The sequence below is a fragment of the Mauremys mutica genome, chromosome 14 (genome assembly GCF_020497125.1).
Source record: "Mauremys mutica isolate MM-2020 ecotype Southern chromosome 14, ASM2049712v1, whole genome shotgun sequence".
Taxonomy (NCBI): domain Eukaryota; kingdom Metazoa; phylum Chordata; order Testudines; family Geoemydidae; genus Mauremys; species Mauremys mutica.
In genome coordinates this window covers 14,832,266-14,844,950 of record NC_059085.1, presented here as the reverse complement: position 1 = coordinate 14,844,950, position 12,685 = coordinate 14,832,266, and the positions used below count along the sequence as shown (strand labels likewise).

Here is a 12,685-nt window from a genome sequence, read left to right as displayed (position 1 = left end):
GTAGAGACCAGGTGACTTTTAACAGCCACACTTTAGTGTTGCCTCTTCCGTCCCATTTGCTATGGCATTCCCTTCAGTAGCTCATGGAGTTGGAAAGCCAGGGGCCATCCTATCAAAGAAGGAAGCAGCCTTCGAAAAGTCTTTGATTCGGCTTCCTAGCTTCTCTCTTCCTCTGAATCTTAATTTATTCAAAGGTTTTGCATACACAGGCTTGTCCTGCTCCATAAGTAAAATGCAAAGATCTTATAAGTGACATAATTTGAGGTCATTTTATGTTTGGATGTCAAAAATAATAGTCTTTTAAAAACTTTTTTTTTCCCTAGAAAGCCAGAGAACTTATGGCCTTTAGTCTCTGCATAATACTCACATGAGCCTTAGTATCAGTGCTGCATTCACCACTAAAAGTTTATGGAATATTTGGGCCAAACAGGGTCTTCGAACACAAGAACCCGAGGAGCAGCATAATGGAATGTTTGTACCCCAGTTCTGACTCCCTTTGAAGCGCCCAGAGAAGTCACTCAGTAGAAGGTCTGCAACTGATGGCTTGGAGCATTCTAGGATGGAAGCCTAAGGGCCACGGCCTGTGTTGCAATGCTCTTACACCATTTTCTTGTCCTGGCAACTGGCTCTACATGACACCCCCACAAGCTACACCTCTCCTACAATGTAAATTTCTCTACTCCTGGCAGAAACAGTGTGCCTTGGGAAATAGAATTGTGACGGGAACCACAGCTGGTCAGCACACAGGTGCATGTTAACCCTGCTTTTATAGTATCTATGTGCACCAGATCGGGGGTGGTGAGAAAGGGACTTTTTGGTATATGGCCTCTTGTGGGGAAGAGAGAATGGAAAAATTAAACATAGGGAAGTAATAGAAGATCAGCCTCAATTTAATATCAATGTCCAAAGAAAATACGATCAATGTTTTTAGTGTGCAACTACAAAACATGTATATTGTGAATTGGCTGAATGAAACTGAAGTATCGTTGAAATAAGTTAAATTGTCTAGAAGGACCTAATGCTTGCAAGGTAAGTGTTTATATAACTTTGTGATCACAAATCGTTATTTTATTTATCTAGTATGATGTTTGTATAAGTAACTACAGTTAGCTGAATAATATATAATTATGGTAAGATAAATGGTGTAGCATCTGCAAACAAGAAAGTGAGATGCTGCTTTGCTAGAATGAATATTTCAGGCTAAATTTGGCAGTGATGTAAATGAAAAATGGTCAGAATATGGGTGCATACAAAGTGTGATTTTTACGCTCCCATTTGATGTCCTCAGTGTGGGTCAGGAAAAGCAACTAATGGAAGTCTGTAAGTGTTTGTGAGGGAGAATCCTTTATCTGAGGCTATGATTACACTGCCCCATGGTTCAGACTTTGAGGGCGTGAACAGCAGTGCACACCAAAGGGCTGTGCGGTAACTCCTCTATGTGGACACTGTGGACACAAACTAAAAGGTTCTTAGGCCAGGGCTACACTTGCAAATTTGCAGCGCTGCAGCAGGGTGTGAAAACACACCCTCTCCAGCGCTGCAAATTGCGGCGCTGCAAAGCGCCAGTGTGGTCCCCCACAGGGAGGTGGAGTACGGACAGCGCTGGGAGAGCTCTCTCCCAGCGCTGGCGCTTTGACTACACTTAGCGCTTCAAAGCGTAGTGTAGCCATAGCCTTAGTTTGCATTAATGTCTTTCTGTTTGAAGAGGACTACGCTAATGTGAACAGGGAACCTTTTAGTTCACTCCTGAAACGGCCACACAGGAGAGTTACAGAGTGCAGCACTTTGCTGTGCACTGCTGTTCGCGTTCTTGTAGACCAAACTGCAGGGCAGCATAGACGAGCCTTAATTGCTCTTCCTGCTGCATTCCTCCTAACCCACTTTCCCCGACTGTGTAACTTTTTGCACCATTCACATCAGTGAATTCATGCTAGATACATCTGTGATAGTGGCACCTGCATATACCAGATCTGAGGTTTGCTTTTGATCTTAAAACAGATTCTTATTCTGGGGAACAAAATGCCTTTTTTTCTAGAGACTGTTCTATTCAAGGTATTGGATTGAAACCATATCTTTTGTAAAAAAAAAAAAAATAACAATAAAAAATTTAAAAAATCTAGACTGTGGCTCATCTATAACACAATTTGTTGTTTATATTTTCTGCATTCTCTCTTGGCTAAAAAATGGATTTATCTTCTGCGTATTCCTTGTATAAACTGAAGATGGCAGATGTCTTTTGTGCAAATGCCAATTCCTATACAATGTATCTTAGCAGTACAGCTACTGCACTACTGCATTCTTGCATAAGATGGCAATCCAGACCACAGCTTGGATTTCAAGAAGAAATTTAACACCTATCATAAGAAATTGTCTGCTTAATTTAATGCAGGCATGCTATATGAATATGGTAGTCAGTGTCAGATAATATTGACAGAAGTCATTCTCTGTTTCAAGCATTTGTTTGGTAAAGGAATTTCACTACTAAATAATCCTTGGAATTTAATGAAGCAATTGTTCTTTTCTGTCACAAGGTAAAAAATATGGGAAGCCGTGCTTGATTCTTGACATTGATGGCACTGGGACCAGAAAATATAGGTAACAATACCCTGCAAAGTGTGAGGATTAACTGTACAGGATCTCTGTGTGTAGGGAGCAACCTATCCCCATTCCACCCGTGTATATACTCTGTTTATTTGTAACATGAATGGGAATGTGAAGGCGTTCTTCTGAGCCTTTTATCTTGGATGCTCCCAAGTTGGAGACTACCTCCTGAGGCCTTGTTGGTGGAATGCTTTTTGGAATGTCCCAGGCTCCAAGCCCAACCCTGCCCTGGAATGTGAGGTTAAATGTTGGCGGTACACACACAGAGTTTGAATATTTAAATTGTAGAGTTCCCTAGTACTGCAGTTTCAAAAAGCTGGCAAGTGTCAGCTCAGCTGCTGTCTGATTCAAAGAGTAAAAATGCCTTTGGGTTTGTTTGTTTCGTTTGTTTGTTGTTGGTTTTTTTTGTGGGGGGGTGAGTGGAGGCTTCACTTACTCATTATGACCTGCAGCGGAGCACAGTTTTCAAAGTGCTTTACGCAGCAAGCCTGCAACTGGTCACAAACAGGTGCTGGCTTGTTAAAAGAAGCCCTCATTCACAAAAGCGTTTTGTCACTTTTTTTGTAGTCAAAGCCACAGGCCCAATGTGTCTGAGGGTATGTCTACATTGCAATAAAACACCCATGGCTGGCCCAGGTCAACTGACTCAGGCTCATGGGCTATAAAACTGCAGTGTAGTCATTTGGGCTCAGCTGGAGTCTGGGCTCTGGGACCCCTCCCCACCCCCCCCCTTAGGTTTCAAAGCCCAGTCTCCATCCCTAGCCCCAACATCTACATTGTAATTTTATAGCCCCACAGCCTAATCCTTATGAGTCCAAGTCAGCTAACCCAGGGGAGCCATGGGTGTTTTATTGCAGTGTAGACATACCCTCAGAGACAAACTATCATGTTAAACAGGGAGCCTGTTTGTAATGGTGTTTACAAAAGGGGTCAGAAGCAAGAGGAACTGTTCCAGGCTGGTGATGTGGCTTGTAATGTTAGTGGTGACCTCTCTGCTGCTATGAATAAGCTTATGTTTGAGTCTTATTCTCTCACTGAGGACAGAGCTGATGGAAAATAGTGAAGGCAACATGAGAAGCCATTGAGGAGAAGGGATTGCCTGTATTGTTGTTCAGCAGTTCCTTAGGTCAGTTAAGGACTGGAGTTGATGAGCTGCTATGGGAGTCAAGACCCCAACCATCCTTACTCAGAAAAATAGTAACCTCAGTGGCTATGAAATAGCAGGCTGAAAAAATGCATAGCATTCATGTCTGTGTATAGTATTCACTTAACTGGCAAATGAAAATGTCAGTGCCAGAGAGTTAATGGGAATCTGCCTGTTCAATGTCTGTTGGATCAATAAATTAATGCCTGCCCCCTGTCCCCAGGTGGTGGGGGAGAGTTTTTTTTCCCTTGTTTTTAGCATGGTCTTGTCTTATTCTGGCAAATCTCCTATTTTATTCCAGTGGTATTTTACAAAATACTGTGTCGTGAGTGACATACTTTGTTCACTCCTGAATTTGTTTTCCATTTCAGGTTTCAGAGTAGCAGCCGTGTTAGTCTGTATCCGCAAAAAGAACAGGAGTACTTGTGGCACCTTAGAGACTAACACATTTATTTCAGCATGAGCTTTCATGTTCCTGTTGGTATGCATACTTCCACCTTTTCATGTTCTCTGTATGTATAAATATCTCCTGTCTGTGTGTTCCATTCTATGCATCTGAAGAAGTGAGCTGTAGCTCACGAAAGCTCATGCTGAAATAAATGTGTTAGTCTCTAAGGTGCCACAAGTACTCCTGATCTTTTTCCATTTCAGTCACTCCAGACCAAATGATGCAACAACTCCAGATTTTGTGTGATTATGTGAAAGATGGGGTTGCTGATTTACTGTCTTTAAAAGTTTCCACTTAGCTGATGATTGTAACCGAAACAGTGATCATGTCACCGTGGGCATGTATAACTGATTGGTGTTCTGGGTGCAACTTATGGAATTGGACCTGGACACTAATCTGCTATCTTGATCTGTAACCACTAGTCTTAGAGCTGTGCACATATAGCTGACTGTTTTATAATAATGTCTTTGTTGATTTGCAAAATATTGACACACACATTACCTTCAGTAGGAATTTTGGGCTAAATATAAACTTGCATGTGCCAGTGTTGGTGAAGCAAAATTTGGTAATTTTAGCCTAACTCTAATCCTGGACTGTGGCTGTTGTCTTTCGTTTTTCTTTTTCTTGTGTGCATGGCTAATTTCACTTCATATTGAAAATGAGCTAACACAAAGGAATCTTCCTCAGCCCTTACATCTATGTAAAGGGTTGAACAATGGTCCCTGTGGCCCTCCTAAGGTTCTCTGGAAGAATAGGAGAAGAACTTGAGAGATAAAGGAGGCTTGAGGATGTGGGAGCTGGTGTTAGAAGAGTGGTTAGGGAATACTGGAGCCAGAGTATCCATAGAATTTGAAAATTAGTTCACAAGGGATATTCTATGACCCTCTGCATGAAGTTTTCCACAATGATGCCTTTATGCACTGAGTTCGTAACTTTCAACAGCATGTGGCTCCCACAACAAAAATTATATAACTCAACAAAGAATTTTCAATGCCTTGGGTACATAAAGTTTTTTATGAGGGCCCAGTGTGTGTGGTTCCCTGGTGTCCTACACCCACAAACTCTCCCAGCCAGTTAGGAGTTTCAATAGCCAAAGATATACTAAAGAGCATAGAAAGGGGAAACTGCCCCCCTTCTGGGCTCGCAGGTAGGTCTACAGCTTGAGTACATGCTTATCCCACAAAGTTTGTAAGCTCTGCTTGTGTATGGGGCTCTGCTTTGGCTGGGCAAGGGGTTCAGAAGACATGCACTTTGAAGTTTCTCCAGTTCATAGGAGAGGGATTCTCTTCTGAAGACTTCATACTGTCCCTGGGATGGTGTCCCTGTGCTCTCCAGTATTTCCAGATTATGAAGTTTCTTTTAAATTCTCATTTGTTGAAAACAAACTTAGGAAACTCCATGTAAATATTTAAGGTCAGACAAACGTAACTCTGCCCTTGTACATTTGATTTTTAATTACCTATCACATTTCTCAAAGCAATAGAATATAACATTTTTCTTTTAATCTTTGATGTACTAGTGGAAGTCATTTATGTGAAAAGTACAACATAAACTGTACTTTCATTACATGGTTCAGATTTAGTAAAATAGAGCAATAATAAGAATGTGCTGGCATATATAGGGTGCACAGATTTGTAGCTAAATTAGTTCCTTAATTTTTAGAGAAAAACAGCTATTTATTTTTCAAAATTGTCACTTTACCGCGAGTATTTGTTTTACAAATGAATTACAGTAACGGTTACTAAAGAAGCATGAAGCTGCTCTCTTGACTGTGTGCTGACATTTGTGACAAGAGTGTGCCCCAGCATTTGAATGAGTAAGAGCAGCTGGTTTTCGGGTAAGCTCTGTTCATTAAAAACTTTTTAGTTCACTTCAAATTGGTTTAATATTTAAAATGTGTATATATAGAGAGATTGAATGGGGAAAAATATTGGAGAAATTGTGGTGAAAGAGGAGATTTTATACATATGTGGTAGAAATGTCCGGTCATTAGCTGGGATCCTAGATTTCTGTGACTGAAAAAAAACAAAATTGTCTGATTTAAAAAAACATAAAAATCTGCATTTTCCCACATTTTAAAACAAAATACTGAACTTTAGTTTCCCTAGCCATGATACAAATGGGTATCAGTTGAACATGACTTTTTTTATATATTTCAAATTTTTAAGCAAGTTTGAAGTCTACCAATGCCATCAATCATTATAATAAAATTAATAGAATTGCAGTATGTATTCTCATGTATACCAAATACTTCTCTGTCTGTATACTATATTTTCAGAATTTTTTTTAAATGCACAAAAAAAGTGAAAATTGCTTTTATATTAACGTTACTCACTTTCTGAGTTAGTCCTGGAGGCTGAAGTGAAATTTGAGATGCATTAAAACACAAACCCTTATACGCTGTTGAGCAATCTCTATACGCCGGACACAGTTTACTGGGGTATGTTTAGCTGTGTAAATGTAAAGCACATTCAAAATTCAACCTCCAGAGTGGGAGGTTGCGCACATTGAATAAATGACACTGGGACTTACAGTAAAATGTAGTTAATAGTTAATATATATTTTTATTTTTTCACAAAATGAAAAACTATAACTTCTCTGTAAAAATGCTGTTTAACAAATTCCTTTGTTACAAGTTATTGGTGAAATCCTTTCCACCTAGATGTGCAGGTGCACAAATTAGCAGAAATCTGAACCAAGCTGCTCATTAGTGCACAAGCAGTAGTGTTGGCCGGCTAGCATCCTGCCATGGCACACTGGAATGTGCTGGCAGTTAAAACGGCAATGGGGTAAGCACTATGCCCAAAGGGGGAATAGTGGTTCCATCATCCATCAAGTACACTTGCTACCCTTGGCAGCAAGTACACTGATGAGAGTGCTGAAGAGGCTCCTGCCATGCATCTTGCTGGCTTACTTTATGATGATTAGCCATGCAGAACTTGAATGGGCCACATACATCTGGCTCCTTGCCACCACACAGGTGTTTGGCAGGAATACTGATATTTGGCCATAGGTCTGCACCTTGAACTTCCTGCTGGGAAACAGCAGTAAAACGGTGTCCCTCGGTGAGACCCCAGCAATGGCCAGAATTATGGACGTACTAAAAGAGTAGCCAAGTATATTTTAAATATGAGTTTTGAAAAATGTCATTTTAAATATATGTATTGCTTTTGAGTAAATGTTTATTTAGGGTCTAAGCCAAAGCCCATTAGTCAATAGGCTCCCATTGACTCCAGTGGGCATTGGATTGGATTTAAATTTTAAGGTATTAAGCACTGCAATTTTCTTTTCATTCTCAGGTACCAGAAAGTAATGTGAATTATAAATTTAGTTCATTGGCTGTTATAGCTCTTTGAATCATTGCATAAGACTTGGAGAAAACCTCCCTTGCAACAAAACTGCAGCACTTACATCCCATGTAAATCCCCATCCAACTAAGAAAATCAGAAGTTGAAATCACCCTCGCTATTATCGCTTCCCTATATTGGAACTGGGCCAAAACTTGGACACCATGTAGAGCATAAGTAAACAGCTGGGTGCTAGATACTTGTAAGAACCACAAAACACACGTGGTTTTAAAATAATCTTAAAAACAATTCAGTGTGGCGTAGCTTCACTTTAATAAGAGACTAATTAGTGAGAATAGACTATAATTTAGACTAAATTAATTGGTATTTGATAAAATACTTTCTTTCCAGCAAACTCATCAACAGACCAGCAAAGAGGTCAAAAATAGATTACATAGTTGAAGAGAAATGTAACACCAGTATCAATTTCCTTCTAGTGGTGAATTACATGTAGAGACTAAACAATGTGAGCTGGGATATTTGCACATCCCATAATGATGATGGAACTTAATTAACAAATTGTATTTAGAAAACACATGATGCAATTTTGAGTTGCAAATAGAGTGCAGGTATAAATTTATAATGTGTTTCACTGACATTCACCCTAGAGCTTGTAGCGCTTTATAATTTAATGACTGAAGACTTTGTAATGAAGGTAAGTGGTAGTAGAATACAGTTTAGTGTGGGGAAACAGTGGCAGCAGAAGAGGTGTGATTTGTCTACGGTCACATAGTGGTTTGGTGGCAGATGCAGACTTAACCTAGGAGGCCCTGCCCCCAATGCCATTCTCTGGAACAGTGGTTCCCAATCTTTTCCATTCCTCCCAGTGTTCCTTCCACAAAAGCCATCTGTTGTATATGACCAAATCTTAAGAAGCAAATAGATTCCACTTAGACTATGCAGTGAATGGAATCATATCATGGAAGGACAAGGTGTGAGATCTCTCTGAGTAAATGGTCACCCTGATCTGCTAAATTTGCTTGAGAGAGCGTTAAAGATAAAACTTTAACTGCAGGTTGTGTATTTTTCATGAGTACAACACATTCCTTGCTAGGAAGAGAAAGGAAACACATTTTCCCTATGGTTTTCTTCCTGGGTAAAGCATCAAAGTCTTAAGCAGAAACATGACTGACCTGTCTGATCCTACAAGTCATTGAATTGCTATGCTATTACTCTGGGTGGGGTGATGAGGGGGAGAGGTCTGAACTCTGTTTTGCATTAATTTAATCATTTTGCTGCACCTGCATGCACCCTTCTGTCCTGAAAATGTTTCTTTAAAATCACTCTGCTAGAGTTCATGGTCATCGAGTTTCACAACTATACCTGGTACACTGTCATGTAGTCACATGATCTTTGGGCAGCACCAAAGCATGGCAAAATTGAAATCTTCTAATGATGGCTGTGTGAGGGCATGATGGATTGGGGGAAGAGAAGAGATGGGCAGGGAGAGTGCGAGCTAATAGCTGCTAAGATCTTAAGATTATATGCAACATTTTGTCAAACAGAGTAGAACTGACTTAGCATTTGCCTGTGGTTTCTGTTTACCTGGAGTTGTACTAAAGTCATATCTGCACTACAAAATCATGTCAACCTAAGTTACGTCGGCATACTGCTGCCACAGTTATATCAGTTATGTGTACACGTGGCTCCTTGTGTCAGTTGTGCATGTCCTTACCAGAAGCTCTTGTATCGATGCAGAGTGCAGTGCACCATGGGTAGGTATCCCACTGTACAACTCACTGCCATTTAGTGCAGAGTCCTTTTGGGAAGTTCTTGCAATGCCTAATGGGGCTGAAATGAGTTTCACAGGTGTGACTGGGAGCATTGGGTCAAGTTCCCATTATGCAATGTTTTCCATCCCATAATTTTTGCACCTTTTCAAAATCCCAGAAACCCATGTATTCCTCCTCGCTGTACACCATCTCTGACCGAAGCATGGAGCCTGCACAGCTCTGCAATGTTGTCATGAGCACAGGGCACATGATCTGCATATTTGCAGATCCACAAGAGGAGCCACGGGGAACATGATTATCCCTTGGAGGCTAGATTGCTGTGGGACAAAAAACTAATTCAGGGTGGTTGTTGGCATTCACGGAGCAGATGCAGATGGTGGAGCGCCAGTACTGGGCCTGAGAAACAAGCACTGACTGGTGGGATATCATCATCATGCAGGTGTGGGATGAAGAGCAGTGGCTACAGAACTTTCAGATACTCAAGGCCATGTTCTTGGATCTGTGTGCTGAACTCGCCTCAGACCTCCAACGCCTGGACACCAAAATGAGAGCTGCACTGGCAGTTGAGCTGTGGAAACTTGCAATGCCAGATTGCTACCAGTCAGTCAGGAATCAGTTTGGAGTCAGGAAATCTAATGCAGGAGCTGTCGTCATACAAGAGCGCAGGGTCATTAATCGCCTCCTGATGCACAGCACAGTTACTCTCGGGAATGTGCAGGACGACATAGTGGATGGTTTTGCAGCAATGAGGTTCATGAACTGTGGTGAGTTGATAGATGTCATGCCTGTTCCACCAATCCCTACTGTAACACCAGACCACCTTGCCACAGAGTACATGAACAGAAATGGCTACTGGCAGGGACAGTTTATTGACATCAGTGGGGGCTGGTCAGGGAAGGTGCATGACACTGGCATCTTTAAAAACACAGAACTGTTGATAAAGCTGCAAGTAAGGACTTTCTTTCCTGATGGATGGATTACCAATATTGAAATGCCAATAGTGATCCTAGGCAACCTCACCTACCCCTTGCTCCCAGGGCTCATGAAGCTGTACACTGGCCTCCTTGACAGCACCATGGAGTGTTTCAGCTACAGGCTGAGCAGGTGCAGAATGACAGTTGAATGTGCCTCTAGTCATTTGAAGGGTTGCTGGTGTTTACTTAAAAGATTGGAGCTCAGTGAGAAAAATATCCCAATGGTTATAGTGTCCTACTGTGTCCTGCATATTTGTGAAGCAAAGGGGGAAAAGTTTCTGTTGGGGTGGAGGTGGAGTGGCGCTCTCCTGAATTTGAACAGATACACGGCTCAACGCAGAGCTATACAACTCAGGGAGGCTTTGAAAGAACATGCTAATAGTGAGACAGAATAGTGTATGTTGCTGTAATGTGATCTGCCTGCCTTGCTCTTTTTCAGCCCATTATGAATCTTGTCATGATTGCTGTGTATTTAGGAATATAACATTGTCAATGCACCTATTCATATTGTTTGTGAATGATGTTATGGGTTGTGTGACACAGTGCAATAATAGAAAATTGGTCACTGTCCTGTCAGCACCAGCCAGCATATGTTGTGAACTAGTAAAGATGAATTTTATTCTGTAACATGAACCAGGCAATTTTAAAAAATATTTAAAACTTAATAAATTAAGGAAAAAGAATTTGTGAAGGGGAAAGAACAGGCCTTTCCATTTCAGGTACACATACACCAACTGTGGCTTTCACAGGTCAGAGATGTGAAGCTGTGATTTTCTTTAATTCCCCCCAGGTGGAGTAGTAGGGGTAGTGCACTGACCCCATATGCCATGTGTAATGTGGAGATGAGGCATAGGGAGGTCCTGATATTGAGTTCTCTATGGGCTGCAGAAAGAGGTGAGCATGGGATTGTTGAACCTGCAGGTCCACCAGAGTCTGCAGCATCTCTGTTTGTTGTCTGAGAAGCACAAGCATCTCCTGTTGCATGTCCCTCTCCTTTTCCTGCGCCCTCCTCTCCACTCTCTCCTCCATGATGTCTGCAAGGGTGATCCTCCAGCCTCTGTGCTTGTTCTCTGATACAGCACTGGCTTACAGGATCTCCTGGAACATGTCATCCTAAGTTCTCTTCTTTTTACTACTTACCCGGCTTCTTACCCTGAAGGCCACACTGGTGGCAGATGCAGATGCAGAATGCAGAGATACCATTTTCAGTGTCTTCATGGCTGCAATCAAAACTTAAGATGCTGAGCTTACTACCATTGCTCCCCCAAAGCTGTAAGCACTACATTCTCACTTCTGCTTGTGATTGATAGAGCACAGCACCAGCCTCAATGACTATGGCCCTGTGGGGGTTGGGGAAATGAAGAGGGACTAGCTCGCTTGCATGATTCTAGTTGTATAGGGCAGTGAAACTGAATTTTGCACAGGGAGTGGTGATTTTAGCCGATATCTCACTCCTGAGGGTAACAGGCAGAGAGTACAGCTGCTACTGGCATCCCGATGCCACCCAGGCCCATTTGCTGCTAGCCTGTGTACTGCAGTAGTGCCTGCTGAAGTAATAGCTGAGTGGCATGGCAATGTGTCCTACCACAGCGGAAGAAATAGGGCAGCCCTCCCTAGAAACCTTCAGCAGAGGATTGAAGAGTACCCTCCCCATGAAAGTTACATCAAGATCTCTGTGGAGGATTCATGGGACATCCCAGTGCACATAAACTGCTCCACATAGCCCCTACTGCCTAACTGTGGAAGTGAATGACAAGCAGATAGCAACTTACCAGTCTTGGTTGTTCCACTACCTCTTCTAGCACAAGTTAAAATGAGTTAATCAGAAGATGTTCTGCTATTTTGCAGGTGCCATCCCTGTAATTCAAAGTACATTGAAAACTAACCAGGAGTTTCTTTCCCTGCATCAAGCTTGCCTGTGTTTGACTGTTGGGACTGGCTAGACTGCAGTGGAATAAAAAACAGGTCCTGGCTCAGTGTGCAGCTGGATCCCTTGGTCATCTGTCCCCCCATACTCCTCCTCTTCCTTGTCCTCCTCCTAACTGTTCACAGCATGGGCCTGTGACTTGGGCTCCTTGGAAGTATCCACAGTGCTCTTGAGGGTAGTAGTGGAGTCTCCGCCGAGGATGGCATGCAGCTCATTGTAATGCACGTCTGTGGCTCAGCACCAGATCAATTGTAGGCCTCCCTGGCTTTCTGGTATGCCTGCTGCAGCTCCTTGGATTTCATGTGGCACTGCTGCTCACCTCTTTTGTAGCCCTTCTCTTGCATCCCATGAGCAATCTGCTCCTAGATGTCCATATTTCTATGACTGGCTCAAAGCTATGCCTGCACAGCTTCTTCTCCCCAGAGGCCTAGAAGATCCAATATCTCTCTACTCCAAGCAGGAGCGTGTCAGCAGCGTGTAGCCGGCCTGGTCAGCTGGGCCATTATACTCA

At 42.2% G+C, this 12,685-nt stretch overlaps 1 protein-coding gene across 3 annotated transcripts in view; it reads left to right on the top strand.

Moving 5' to 3' along the window:
• The window catches only part of DUS2 (dihydrouridine synthase 2), an 89,523-nt gene that overhangs the window by 50,018 nt on the left and 26,820 nt on the right, over nt 1–12,685 (top strand). Inside the window, exon 17 of one of the 3 annotated variants that reach the window (XR_006573569.1) lies at nt 324–2,073. The exons of the other annotated variants lie outside the window; for them this stretch is intronic. The gene's annotated coding sequence lies outside the window, so the exon portion shown is untranslated. Of the gene's footprint in view, nt 1–323; nt 2,074–12,685 lie in introns of those variants that run through there. 3 annotated transcript variants of the gene reach the window in all.